This window comes from Vicugna pacos, chromosome 33, assembly GCF_048564905.1.
Source record: "Vicugna pacos chromosome 33, VicPac4, whole genome shotgun sequence".
NCBI classification, from domain to species: domain Eukaryota; kingdom Metazoa; phylum Chordata; class Mammalia; order Artiodactyla; family Camelidae; genus Vicugna; species Vicugna pacos.
The window spans coordinates 18024022-18038207 of record NC_133019.1 but is presented as its reverse complement, the minus strand read 5'-3'; positions in this window follow the sequence as shown (position 1 = coordinate 18038207).

Genomic DNA, 14186 nt, shown 5'->3' with positions numbered 1-14186 from the left:
GAAGGAAGGAAGGAAGGAAGGAAGGAAGGAAGGAAGGAAGGGAGGGAGGGAGGGAGGGGAAGGAAGGAAGGAAGGAAGGAAGGAAGGAAGGAAGGAAGGAAGGAAGGAAGGGAGGGAGGGAGGGAGGGAGGGGAAGGAAGGAAGGAAGGAAGGAAGGAAGGAAGGAAGGAAGGAAGGAAGGAAGGAAGGAAGGGGAAAATCCATGAGGTAAGCCACATGCTGAGAGTGACCTGAAGAAAGAATTTACAAAGGAATCTTTCTGACTTTTAAGAAGGAGACAGACTGTAATTTATGCAGAAATTCTTCTCAATCTTAAATTCTAGGGAAGGTAACAGTGGAACAACTGGATTCACATCTCCGCCCAGAAACAGACAAAATCATAAAAGTAAAATACTGGAAACTATTCCTCGGTGCTAAAAGTAAGGCACGTTGTCAACCAAGGAAGCTTATCTGATCTATAAAGTAAAGGTGAAACAGGATCAAACGATCTCACTAAAAAGCAACTCAGTTTTCCCGCCCTGGGAGCGCAGCGCTGCAGGAAGGCAGGAAAGCGAACCTTCACAAGTTTCACCAGCAATTTCTAATACGGAGAGATGAAGGCAAGCGGTGAGGGCGGGCAGCAGGCGGGACCAGGACGGCACCCGCAGACCCAGGGGCGATGGGGAGGGATGGACGGGGCGGGAAAAGCGAGCCCCCGGCGCACAGCAGAAAACCTTGCAGCGACTCAGCTCGCTGCCCAGTTTCTCCAGAGCAGAGCGGATTCCTTCCCACGGGAGACGCACTCCCTGAAACGCAGAAAGAGGCAGGACCCTCAATCCCGCTCTGAAAGGGCAGGAAAGACCGTGAGAAAGATGGAGACCACTCACTCCTCGCGAAAGCACGTTTTTACCGGAACTAACTGCAGCACACGTGGAGCAGGGCAGCCCCTGGAAGCCAGCTAGCGGCAAGCTCTCTCTTCCAAAACATTTTCTCTTCCTGGCCATTTCCTCCTGATACATTCAGACGCATTCCCAAATTATTTCTAATTTGGAACACTGTAGAGGGACCGTCCTCCACAATGACAAGTTAGTCTCCCAATTTTAGTGGGTAAAAAGCCCCAGGGACGATCCTAGAGAAAGGTATACCCACCCTGTGTGCTTGAAGTTAGAGGACCGGCTGAACAAAACATCAAATGTCAAAAAACCCTGGCTTTCTGCTGCAATAATTTTATCAAAGAGTGGAAACACAACTTCTGTGACAAACATATAGATTCCTCCACCTTCTGAAACCCCAGTTCCCCTTCTACCCTATTCAGGATACGGAATCATTGAATTGATAACATTATCCAACAACATCCAGCACCCCAGGTAATCTATGAAAAAAAAAATTTTCAGACTGGGACATAGATGGACCTGGAGAATGTCATTCTAAGTGGAGAAAGCCAGAAAGAGAGAGAAAAATACCATGGTACCACTTATATGAGGAATCTAAAAAAAGACAAATGGACTTATTAAAAAACAAAAACAGACTCACAGACATAGAAAACAAACGTATGGTTACCATGGGGTAAAGGGATTGGGAAGGGATAAATTGTGGACTTGAGATTTGCAGATACTAACTAATATATATAAAATAGATAAATAACAAGTTCATACCATATAACACAAGGAACTATATTCAATATCTGATAGTAACTTATGGTGAAAAAGAATATGAAAACAAATATATGTATGTAGATGTGTGAACTATCATGCTGTACACCAGAAATTGACACAACATTGTAAACTGACTATACTTCAATAAAAACAAACAAACAAAAAACAGACTGGAGTCAGACATCGTTGCAACATTAAATGCTGAAAGAAAAGGAAATCACAATAGTTTTTAAGGGAAATAGCTGTGACACTGAATTCTATAACTTGGTAAAGTGTCCTTTTCGTACAGAGATAACAGAAAGATCTTATCAAATACGCAAATCTTCAGAATGCATACAACCCATATACTCTACTCAGAAATGACTTGAGGTTACGTACTAGTGGCAAAGAGAAGATGCAAATAAAGTAACAGATGGAGATGCAGTGACATGAAACACCCAGATACATGAATTAAAACACATAACCAAACCTAATGACTGAGCAAATAAGGTCGTAAAAGAAGATGCAACTGCAATTCTTGAGAACAGATAAAAAGTTTAGAAAGAATAATATGTTAACAATTCAGTAGTTCTCTAGGGAAAAGTCCCAGAGTATAACCCAAAAGCCTGGGAGATGGAAGAAATGTTATTCATCTTAACAGGTGACAGCCACTAGATACTACTTTATATCAATAACTTGAGAAAGTTTGTATCTAGAGAATTAAAAGAAATCATGAGTGAAGTTAATTATGGGCTTTAATTCACAACATCACTGAAAGAAAATTTTAAAAGAAAAACCACCGACACTGTATCAAAATAGAGAATAAACCAAGAAAAGGCAGAAAAATGACTCAGAAAAGTTAAGATAAAAGATGGAATATTTTATGCCAATATTCACTGCAAGAAAAACAGAAAAAACAACAAAAACATGGGTTACAATATAAGCATCAAAGGAGAAACCAAAGATAAAAACATTAAATATAATAGTCACTTTTATTAAAAAGTGAAAATTCACAATGATTATTATCGTAAGTGTATGTGCCAAATAATATACCATAATATATACAGTTTAAAAGTTAAAAATAAATTACTTTTCAAGGGGTGGTAATTAGGCTTATTTATTTATTTAATTTGTATTCTTTTTTTATTTAGGTTTGTTTATTTATTTATTTTTAGTGGAGGCACTGGTGATTGAACCCTGGACTTCATCCGTCCTAGGCATGCACTCCACCACTGAGCTATAACCTCCCCCCAAAATAAATTACTTTAGAGATGAAGAAATTAATATGATGATTGCATTCCTAAAAGACTAGGTAGATAAAAACAAATAACCAATAAATAATAAAAGTATTTTAATATCTTTACAAATGCCTGATTTACAGAGAGTACACATTTTCAGATTGCCATGGAATATTGTAAAATCTGACAGTATATTAGTTAGCAACAGAAGTCTCAACAATTTGAAATGGTAAGGACCATATCTGACCATAGTAAAAGAAAAAAATAAAAATAATTATTAAAATAAACACCATAAATCTCCAATTCGAATTTTTAAAAGGAAGAAAGGAAGGGAGAGAGGGAAGGCAGGATCCTGAGTGGGAGAGAGGGAGAGTATAAGACAGAAAGAGAGAGAAAAAAAGAAACGTTCCTTGTTTTAGAAACTCTTGGTTCAAAGAGAAAGTAAGGACTGCAATTACATACTATTTGGATGTTAATTATAATGGAACATTATCTATGAAAACCTATGGGATATAATTCTAAGTGAATTCACAGAGAAACATCCCACACCCCAGTCTTGTTGTTTCATTTGGGATAGATTTTTGCTACATTATCAAGTTCACTACTCTTTCCTGCTGCTGTGTCTAATCTGATGTTAATCCTCTCCAGTGGTATTTTCCTCTGACGTATTTTATTTTTCATCTCTAGACATCCCCCTGGGTTCTTTTTCATTTCTTCCATTTCTCTCCTCATATGTTTATGTTTTCCTTTAGATCCTTAAGCATACTGAAAATATTTGTAAAAGCTGTTTTAGTGTTCTTGCCTGCTAATTTTATTATCTCTGTCATTTCTGAGTATATTTCTATTAACTTATTTTCTTCTCATTGTGAGCCACATTTTCCTGCTCCTCCTTATTTTATTTTAGTGACTTATTTGGATGATAAACATAATACATTTTATACAGTTGAGTGCTGGGTTTTGCTGTTTTTACTTATTTAAGGAATGTTGCATTGTTTTTTACCATGCAATTAAGTCATATGCAGATTAATCAAGGCTTGTTTTTAAACTCTTCAGTAGTAAAAGTCTGAAGTGGTCTTTCCCCTATGATTTTGTCCCACTGCAATGTGTGAACTTTCTGGGATCTCAACTGAATGTCTTGTATAGTCAGCAGCATCTCTCTACTCTGGCTGCTGGAAACTGGAAAGATTTCTAGTCCTATGTGAGCTCTGGGATTTGTCCTGCTTCCTAGTTGCCCGGCAGTTACCTTTTCCCCTGAAGTTAATTTTCCCTGGCCTTGAGGAGTTTCACCCCAGGCATGGGGAGAATGGTAGTAAGTCCACAATTCCAGCAGATCCCTGGACAGATGTCCGGTACTCTTTCCGCATCTGCCTCTGCTCCAGTGCGCTTGCCTTGTAAGTTCCCACCATCTCAGTCTCCCCAGACGCCAACCTTTCTCCTCCATTCAGCAATACCCTGGGCTCTGCTTGGGTTCCGCCTCCCTGTGCTGTCCTCCAGAAATTGTCTCCAGGCTAAAAGTTGGGGTAACTGCAGGGCTCACCTTATTTGTTTCCCTCCTCGGAGGGACCACAGCACTGCATTTCCTGTTGTTCAGTATCTGAAACTGTTGTTGTTTTCTGTTCCACTTGTCTGGTTGGTTGTGGTGGGAGGGTAATTCTGGAGCCTATTACTAGCTCATGACCAGAAGTGGCAGTTTCAACCAAAATGTTTTTATTAAGAAAATCATAAGAATACATTATCATTTCTTCCATAGTGTTCTTACCCTCCAACGCCAACACATACATTTAATCATCTCAGTGATTGTATTTGCAAAATTTTCTGGAAAAACCTGTTTTTCGTGGGTCCCATAGACACCACATTTCTGATGTAGAAGACCAAGGAGATACAACCCAAAACTGCCTGTGTTACGGTCCAGCCTCCCACCACTCTTGTGGGCTCTGAGTCTTATTTCCAGTTGACAGGTGAGCCAGATCCTCCGTTTAGTGACAAGTTCTAGGTTCTAGGGGTATGACTTCACAGTCTGCACTCAATCTTGTTTTACTGCACTTAGAGTCTATTTCAGTGTGATTCTGCCCGGGGAATAGTGACAATGCTGCACGTTCTTACTCTAGGAAAAGAAAGCTCTGGCAGCAGGTGAAGATAGTTTCTAGTTTGGGTACAACCCTTCTAACAGTGGAAGCTGATTCTTTTCCTAATAATAGCAGGAAGAATAATAATAGCCAGAAATGTAATATAACAAATAGTTTACCAGTAATAAGAATAATTATTAGCAATAGTAATGAAGGATATATGTTGAAATAAATATACTAATCAACAGATTTTATTACTCAGTGGACACTGGAGTATGAAGGATGCTAACATGACTGCTGCTACAAGTCATGCTACCTTTCTGTCTCTAAATGTCCCCTCGCTAGTCTGGGAGGGTCCTTCTGGTCCTTTCACTGTCAGACAAGATGCACTAGAGGTTAGCTTGTTGGGCACCTGAATAGTATGTCTAATTCCATCTTCTATTAAGAACATTCCCCCTCATTTCTAGCTGGTAAAAAAAGCATGGTAGCTCTTCCCAGACATAAAAAGGGACAATGTAGTTGAATGAACCAATCAGTGCTGATTTCTTATTTGTTTATTAACCTAAGATTTTATTTTCCCCTTTCTTTTTGTGTTTTTGCACTATACAGTTTCAGAGGAATTTCTTCTTTGGGGGAAAAAGATTCCCAGAAGATTAGCTCACTCACCAAGCTGAAAGGCCACTTTCCTTTAAGTATGATTCAAAAGAAACTGATTATCTTTAGAGAGCCAGGGAGAATTTGCAATGACCTCTCAAGCTGAATTCGTAGCAGCTTCATAGGAGGATTTTTGATTGCTAAGCTGTACTCATCTATTTTTTTATTTTAATCATTTTCTGTAAAATAATAAAATAAGATGTATTTCAGAATATCATTGCAGCTCTTCCTTGGTTAGCTGTAATTGTGGATCAGAGCTGGATGCTGCGTTTAACATCCATTGGCTCTGTTTACTTGGTTTTGTACTCCGTTAAGTGTAGAGTTAAAAGGAAAAAAGTTCTACTCTTTGGATTTATGTTAAGACCCCAGCTCATTCTTCATCATCACAAATGTGAGAAATAATGTTGAGTATCAAGTGGAGGAGAGACACTGAGCTCTTCACGTTCAATGAAGACAATATTAATAAGTGTGGTAGATATAGTAGAAAAATCGAGGGCACATAAGTTCTGGAACAATTAGGAGACTTCTAATAACCTGAAATTTGGGAACATCATTTCTTCAAATGCATCTATGTTAGACTGCTCGATATTTACCCTCAAGTCCCTCCAAGTTGCTTCTCCATGGGACCTTCCAGGGCTATAAAGATAAATCTTCCTCCAAGTCGGCAGGCAGGTTTGTTTCCTGACCAGGAGAATAAGAATCATGTCTGCTTCCTTAGGGGAGGGTGGATGGGTTTCCTGGCAGTCCCTTTGTAATGTTAGGGGTTTCCCGGGCTCAGTGTTATTCATCTGTAATGCAGATCCACCGTGTGTGCACATGCATTCACCTGGGCTCTCCTCCTCATCACCCCAACGGGTCTTGAGGGTAAGGAGAACCAATGAGAACTCATGCTGCCTACCGTGCTGTGAGTGAAGGCTGCCTGAATCCATCCGGCTCCGGTGGGCTCCCTGGCCAGGTCTCTGGAGGACTGGCTAGCCAGACTAGCGCCTGCAGTGGACTCTCCTGCTTAGAAACTGCTTTACCACTGGTCATATGAAACTCTAGAGAAGACTGGCCATATACAGTGACCAACAGTAAGTCAGCGGTTGCTTGGAGCTGGAGTAGGGGGGACCTTCTGGGAAGGAGCAGGAGGGAGATTTGAGGCAGTGACCACATCTACCAAAGTTCATCCTACTATAAATGTGCAAAGTACACTTTAATAAAATGTATTTTTAAATACTTTCTCCTCAATATAGGACTAGGATACTTCTGAGAGAATGTGTTGGTGGTAAGTAAAAATAAGACAATATGCAAAGGTGTTCAACTGAAATTACTTTGTCACCTTGAATAAGTCAAATAAATACCTTTTCTATATCCAGATTATGTAGAAAGGTGAAGTAAAAGCTGTATACTTCTTAAGTTTTGGCTAAACTAAAAAGCCGAAATTTAACATACTGACGTTGAGCTCCTTGAAAAAGAGTTTCATTTAAGAATTAAAATTTATAGTTGCTATACATACTTTTCAATTGTGAGTTTGCTTTCAAACAAAGGTGATTCTGCTGGAAGTTACTTGAAAATATCTCTACTGCTTTCTAAAATCTTAAAGGGAAATTAAGCTTGGGACAAACGACTCAAAATCCATGCACTGTCCTAAGCTAAGCAACAGAAAAAAAAACAAGAATAAACTCAATAGAAAATGGTGGTCCCATTCAAAAGACATTACATTCCTAGTAAATAAAGAAATACTATTATAAATATAAGAGTCTCCCCAAAAGTAAAGCTTTTTATGGTGAAAGGGGGTGAGGAGGGATTGAGGTTTCCAATTTACAGAGAGACAAGGGCAAATGCTGAAAAATCAGCAGAACCACACAATAAATACTTCTACCATGAAGCATGCATCCAAACCGGGGGAGAAACAGGACGGCAGGTCCCTGGGCACAGTGCCCTCGTCTCCTGCTCTTTGCCGTGCTCGGCTCTGCGCGTGGGTCTTGCCCTCAACTGCGCTACTTAGTTGTGGTTAATGTGCTGGCAGAAATCTACACCATCAAAGGATGTGACTTTCACTTTATACTGACACTGTTCCCCGATCTACCAATCACGCCTGAGCCAATCTGACTTACAGAAATACGTGTCATTGCAGCAGCATGGATGGTACTTTTGTTTAATCTTTGAGCTCAAAGTCAATTCCTCAGGAATACCTTCCCTGACCTCTTGCTCCAGACCAGGGCAGGCCCCACCAGGCACACATTCTCAGAGCTGTCTGTGTGCTTCCTTTATAACATGAACAACAGTTAACATCCTGGGGAAATTCTTTTCTTCTTGTCTGACTGCCCCAGGGACTGTAAGATGTATTTTCAGTCACCAGTGTATCCCCAGCACCTGGCCAGGTGCCTCGGCATACTGTAGGCATCCATGAAATATTGGTTGACTGCAAGAATTAATTGATTAAATATTATGCCATTAAGGTAAAAAATGTAGCTGCTCTCTGCTGTGGTGTTTGTAAAATTAAAATTTATAGTAGCATTCTTTTTTTTTTTTCCTTTTGCCCTGGCTTTCTTTATTTTTAAAATAAGAAACGGAAAGATTGGCTTATGTATAGATCTACTCTGTTGGTAACCGTAGCTGGTAACTGTTGGCAACAGTCTTCTCCCACTGGAGAGAAGACGACACGGGAAGAAAGATAAGCTTAATGAATTAAAAAAAATTCTCACTGTGGCTACAGATCTCTGTTATGAAAGACTACCAAGTACATCCTCTTAGATCAATATAATACACCACACCCCCAGCTTCATCTGCTAACCCAGCTCTAGAACTGAATAAAGACTGTCATTGGAAATAATATTATTACGATCATTTGTTTCTATAAGATTCATGCAGCAATTTACCATCTACTTTATTTCCTATTGTAAATGGCACTCCAGGGTAATATATTTCTTGTTGACTAGACAGTAGCTCATACACAGCTTTACAATGAGTGGAGGTAGGGAGAGGGCAGGGCAGTGAGGAAGGAATCAATATGATAAATACTGCTTTATTTTTATCTCACCGGAATGCTATGCCATTACCCTTTCTTAAAAATTCTACAGATTACTGAGGTTGGAATTATCATAGAAGTCACTGGTCACTAAGGCCCAGAGAAATGAACTCTTTTCTTGCCCAAGGTTGTACAATGAATTTATGGAAAAGCTGGGGCTGGAATTCAGATTGTCTAACTCCCAGTTCAGTACTATTGAGTGAGTTTTAGTTGATCGTGAGTATCCTCTCTTCGTAGGGATTTCTACATCTTCTTTTTCTTTTTAGAATAGGGTTTTGCTTTCTGAAAATCTGCTAAAAGTCATGACAGCCTGATATGAAAATCTAATGCTGTCATTCTGCTATGTTGCCATTTGCCACATTATTCCATCTATGTGTGAAAGGTGAGACACAGGAAAATCAGACACAAATTCACACACCAAAAAATAGGAGTTAACTCATATGTGGAATCTTAAAAAAAAAAAAGGAAAGAAAAGAAAAAGACAGATGAACATAAATATAAAACAGAAACAGACTCAAAGACATAGAATACAAACTTTTGGTTGCCAGGTGGGGAGGAAGGTGGGAAGGGACAGGCTGGGAGTTGGAAATTTGTAGATACTGACAGGCATATGCAGAATAGATAAACAAGATTATACTGTATAGCACAGGGGAATATATACAAGATCTTGTGGTAGCTCACGGTGAAAAAGAATGCGACAATGAATATACATATGTTCATGTATAACTGAAAAATTATGCTGGAAATTGACACAACATTGTAAACTGACCATAACTCAATAAAATAAAATTTAAAAAAGAAAAATAGGAGTTAAAAAAAAGTTGTTTTGCACATACAGTGTAAAGTAATAATAAATAAACCTAAGGCAAAGTGATGCTTCTAAACCCCAAATCTCCCATCACTCTTAGAAATATGCCAACTTTGCCAACTAGCAATCAATTTTATTGTCCTCAGACGTGGCATAGGCTTGGGAACTTGTCCTGAGTGTTTTATGCCAGGTGATTGGCCCATTGGATCCAAGGTGCCTCAAAGAGTTCAGTTGGGCTTCAATGTAAGGTTCCAAATTAAACGTCCCCAGGGTAGCACAAATTCAAAATCCCACAATTTAAGAGCTCCACTCAAAAGCAGGATAGACGTATCCTCAGCCCCAGGGTAAATTAGGGCCTTCCTCTCAAAAGATTTATGCTCCAAAGATTCCTTACGATTCAGTGGTAGAAGCAAAGGACGCATTTTAAGATGAGCACTTACTCAGGGGACAGGCTGTCTGGTAGTTGAGAAAACAAACCCTGGAGACACGAATTCTACCTGTGTGCAAAGTCCGACTCTGCTTCTCATTAGCCTTTTCCCTTGGGCAAGTCATTCAACCTCGCAATAGCTCAATTGCCACGGCTGTGAAATGGGATTTTGATAGTACTTAAATCAAGTACTTACATCATAGAGAAGAGGGATGAGTTAAATTCAGTGATGCTTTAAAGCACGTGAAGTAGCACCTGGGACCTCTAAGTCCTACATCATTCAGTGTTTGCGGTATAAACAAAGTGATCTCCCTGACAGCATTTAGGGGACTTCTTTTAGGAAAGTCCTTTCTCCATAGTTCATGAAAGTGTTGCAATTGGTCCTGCCTCCTTGCATGGCTCTGACGGTTTGGGAAGCCTGCTCCTTGTTCCACCTCGACATCCAAACCGGTGGAAGCTTGGCATTTAAAGCTCAGGTGAGCCACCACAATGCAGTTAGCCCGTGAGACCAAAGCTGATCACTTAAAGAAAAAGAAAATAATCTTTTTAAACAAACATAAGCACCAGGAACAATGAAGTCTGCACACAGGACCATGAGCTCAGTCCTTGATCCCAGTGCTGTGTCTGATGGGTGCTCCAAATCGTCAGAGGTGCTTTTAACAAAAGGTAAGTGATACTCATTGCTCCAAAGACAGCTAAGCTGATTCAGAGAAGGCAATCTGAATGCTCCCACAAGGTGGGTCTGTGGGGGTTGGTATATAGCTGACAGTCAGTGAATAAATAAATAATAGTAAATATATACTGTGCAAGTATTTTATACTTACATATGTTCCTGCAATATATACCATGTTACGCATTTAATGTATTAATAAAATATAATTATATATATATAACATATTAATGCAGTATATTAATATTCATATACTGTGTAAGAGATTTACAAGAATTCTATAAGGTTATTACTGATTTAATCTCCTCTTTAAAGATGAGGGGTGTGAGATAGCACAGAGAGGTTTAAAGTGTTTTCTAAGGTCACACATAAGCAAGTGTTGGAACTGGGATTCAAACTGACACTATCTGGCCCCCGAGTCCATGCACTGAGCAGTTATGCCATGAGTGAACTCAGGCCTTGATTCAGAGGGACAGTGGGACAGCCATGGGAGTGCACGGCTCAGGTCTCCCTTTAGGTTGCAAGATGCTCAAGCCATTCCAGGATCCATGCTCCTCCAGGGCAGTCCTCTGCCGAGGGCTGCAGGTTGAGGGCACCGGGCTGGCTGCTTCTGCCCAAAGCAGGCTCCCCCAAAAGGTGGTCTTTGCTCTGGAGCTCCCTGCTGGGCTGGCTGGAACCGCCACATCTGCACAGCGACCTGACACTGTCCCTGCCCCATCCAGCTTCCTCGCCCCAGTCCTTTCACAGGTGTTGCTGAGAGAGCAGGAAACTGGTAAGATGGCTCTTGAGCGGTTCAGACCCATACTTCTAGCTAAACTGGTCTTATGACTGACACGCTCCCCTCCTTGTGCATCCTTTTCTTAGAATAACTTATCCTTTTACCCTAGAGGTCTTGAAGGAAGGTCATGGACTGAACTTCAAGAAAATGGGCAGACCCTCCTAAGTTCTTCCATAACAATGGCAAGTGCTTATCAAGATGAAGAGAGCGTAACACCCTGTAAAACACCCTTGAGTGTTGTCAACTTTTCTGTTCCATCCAGGTTTTCCATATAAACCTCAAGACCCCAACCCCGAGACGGATTCACAGTCATTAAGGCACCAGCCTTCGGTAACTCCCCTTTGCCTGGCAAAGCAATAAAGCTGCTCTTTTCTTTGCTCCCAAATTCCGTCTCTGAATTCGCCTTTCGGGGTGCAGAGGCCGGTTTTTTGTTAACATTACTCCCATTACACTTCTTGAACAACTAACTTCATCTCAGCATTTACTGCCCAGAGGAAATGTCTGCTTTTCCCAGTCAGATATCTGGCTGAGATCTCACCGGTAAGGAAGAAGTATGAAACTTTAGCAACAAAAATAAAGACAGGAGATTACTTATAGGTTTTTAAACTGTATGAATAAGTGTTAAAGAAATCTTTAGGGAAAGATATTGTGGAAGTCTTTATACAGTGGGTAGGCACACCACCATGTCCCATGGTAACAATATCAGTTAGAGTTCTTTGGTTATAAGCAATAGACAGCAACTCCGGCTTGCTTAAGCCAAAGGGGTGTATTAGGAAGTGGTGAGGTTCACAGAAAGAATGGAAGGCTAGAAAGCAGGAACTGTAACAACTGTAACCCATACGAAGAATAGTATGAGCAAGGAAATTTGCTAGGATGGGAAGGAAATCCAACTACTTTCAGAATCTATGTCCTCCTGTTCAGATTCACATTCCAGGGAGACAAGAGCAGACTGGCCTCGCTGGCATCGGTACCCAGTCCTCGGGGAGGAGAAAACGGGAGCTCAGATTAAAATCTTAATAGACAGACTCCATTGGGGAAGAGAAAATCAGGTGGGAAAGGAAGGAAGGACGGAAGGAAGGAAGGGAAGGAGGAAGAGAATTTTGAACAACTAGATAACTTTAACTGTCTAATACCTTATGTCACACTTCCCAGTTATTATTTGTGAACAAATTCAGTAAGATGGAGCTGACTTCTATCTGCCCCTCTTAAAGCTAATCAGCCTTCAGTGGAGAAATCTTTTAGTACAGTTGGATCAGTTCTTTCAGAGAGATACAGATAAATCAGAGTTTCTTTTAAGAAGGGACCAAGATGATTAGAGAACCATTTTGATAAAACCATGTGACAAAAATCATATGAAGAAATGTTCAAGGAACTAGGAATATTAACCAAAAGAAGAAGGTCTCAGGAGAGAGAGGTCAGCTGCCATCACATGTTTGTCATGTGTTGATGATCTTAGAGTCACTATCTTCCCAAGGATTAGATTTGGAACCACTAGGGTTCAGAACCAAGGAATGGATTCAGAATAAGTTAGAGGAGGCTGGGTCTGCCTTCACTAGGCGTCAAATGCTGAAGTAATTCTCCTTTGTATAGAAATGAAACAATAAGGGAAAAGTTACAGCTGGGATTAAGAAATATGTAAAAATTGAGCTTCAAATTGAGCTTAATAGAATGATATTAACAAAAATGGCTATTTTTTGACATTACTATATATGAGGCACTATGTTATACTCTTTAACTGTCACTGTACCTCAAACTTTTGAACCCCAGAATCTTTAATGACAGAAAAAAGACAATGCTTACCTCCAGATCACGGGGGGCAAGGCAAAAAAATCCATGCCAGTGATAAGATTGTTGGGGCTTCTCAGCTTTTACGTTAAGAATTCATGAGACTCAGTGTTTAAGTTCAAAAAAATTGTTTTGACTATCAACACCTTAATGTGAAACACTGTCCTGTATTTATCTTATGGCTTGTTTGGGGGCCTCTTGAAACATTGTTGCATAACTCTGTGGGTATGCATACTCCAGGACCTGAAAGGCAAATACTTATACAGTGGAATACTACTCAGTGATAAAAAAGAATAAAATAATGCCATTTGCAGCAACATGGATGGCCCTGGAGAATGTCATTCTAAGTGAAATAAGCCAGAAAGAGAAAGGAAAATACCATATGAGATCACTCATATGTGGAATCTAAAAAAAAAAAAAGACAAATAAACTTATTTATAAAACGGAAACAGATTCACAGACATAGAAAACAAACATGGTTACCAGGAGAATGGGGGTGGGAAGGGATAAATTGGGAGTTCGAGACTTGCAGATACTGACTGGTATATATAAGACAAATAAACAAGATTATACTGTATAGCACAGGGAACTATATTCTATATCTTGTAGTAGCTCACAGTGAAAAAGAATATGAAAACGATTATATGTGTATATTCATGTATGACCGAGACGTTGTGCTATACACCAGAAATTGACACAACATTGTAAACTGATCATACTTCAATTTTTAAAGAGTAAAAATATATATATATGTATTTGGAACTGTCTGAGGATGGAATACACTATCCAAAGAAGTTTGTACATAGACAGGATGACCTCTAAGCCACCAAGGGTGAATTCAAAACCAGCCTTATGTAGAAAAGCAGAGTCCTTCAATCCACTCCTTCAGTCCGTCCATCGGAAGCGCTCTCAACACTTATCCTTCAGAGTTATTCCAACACTGGAAACTCCAAGCACAGTGACCAGCAGAGAGGGAACAGCAGCCAAAGGTCAAGGACCCGCAGATCATTATTCACAGATTAAATAAATCTGCATATTTAAAGAGGCTCAGTAATAGACAACTCAGCGTATGGGGGGAATCACTGTTTCCTCCAGGTCCTATCTGTCCTATTCTTACGGTGAGTAATAGATTCG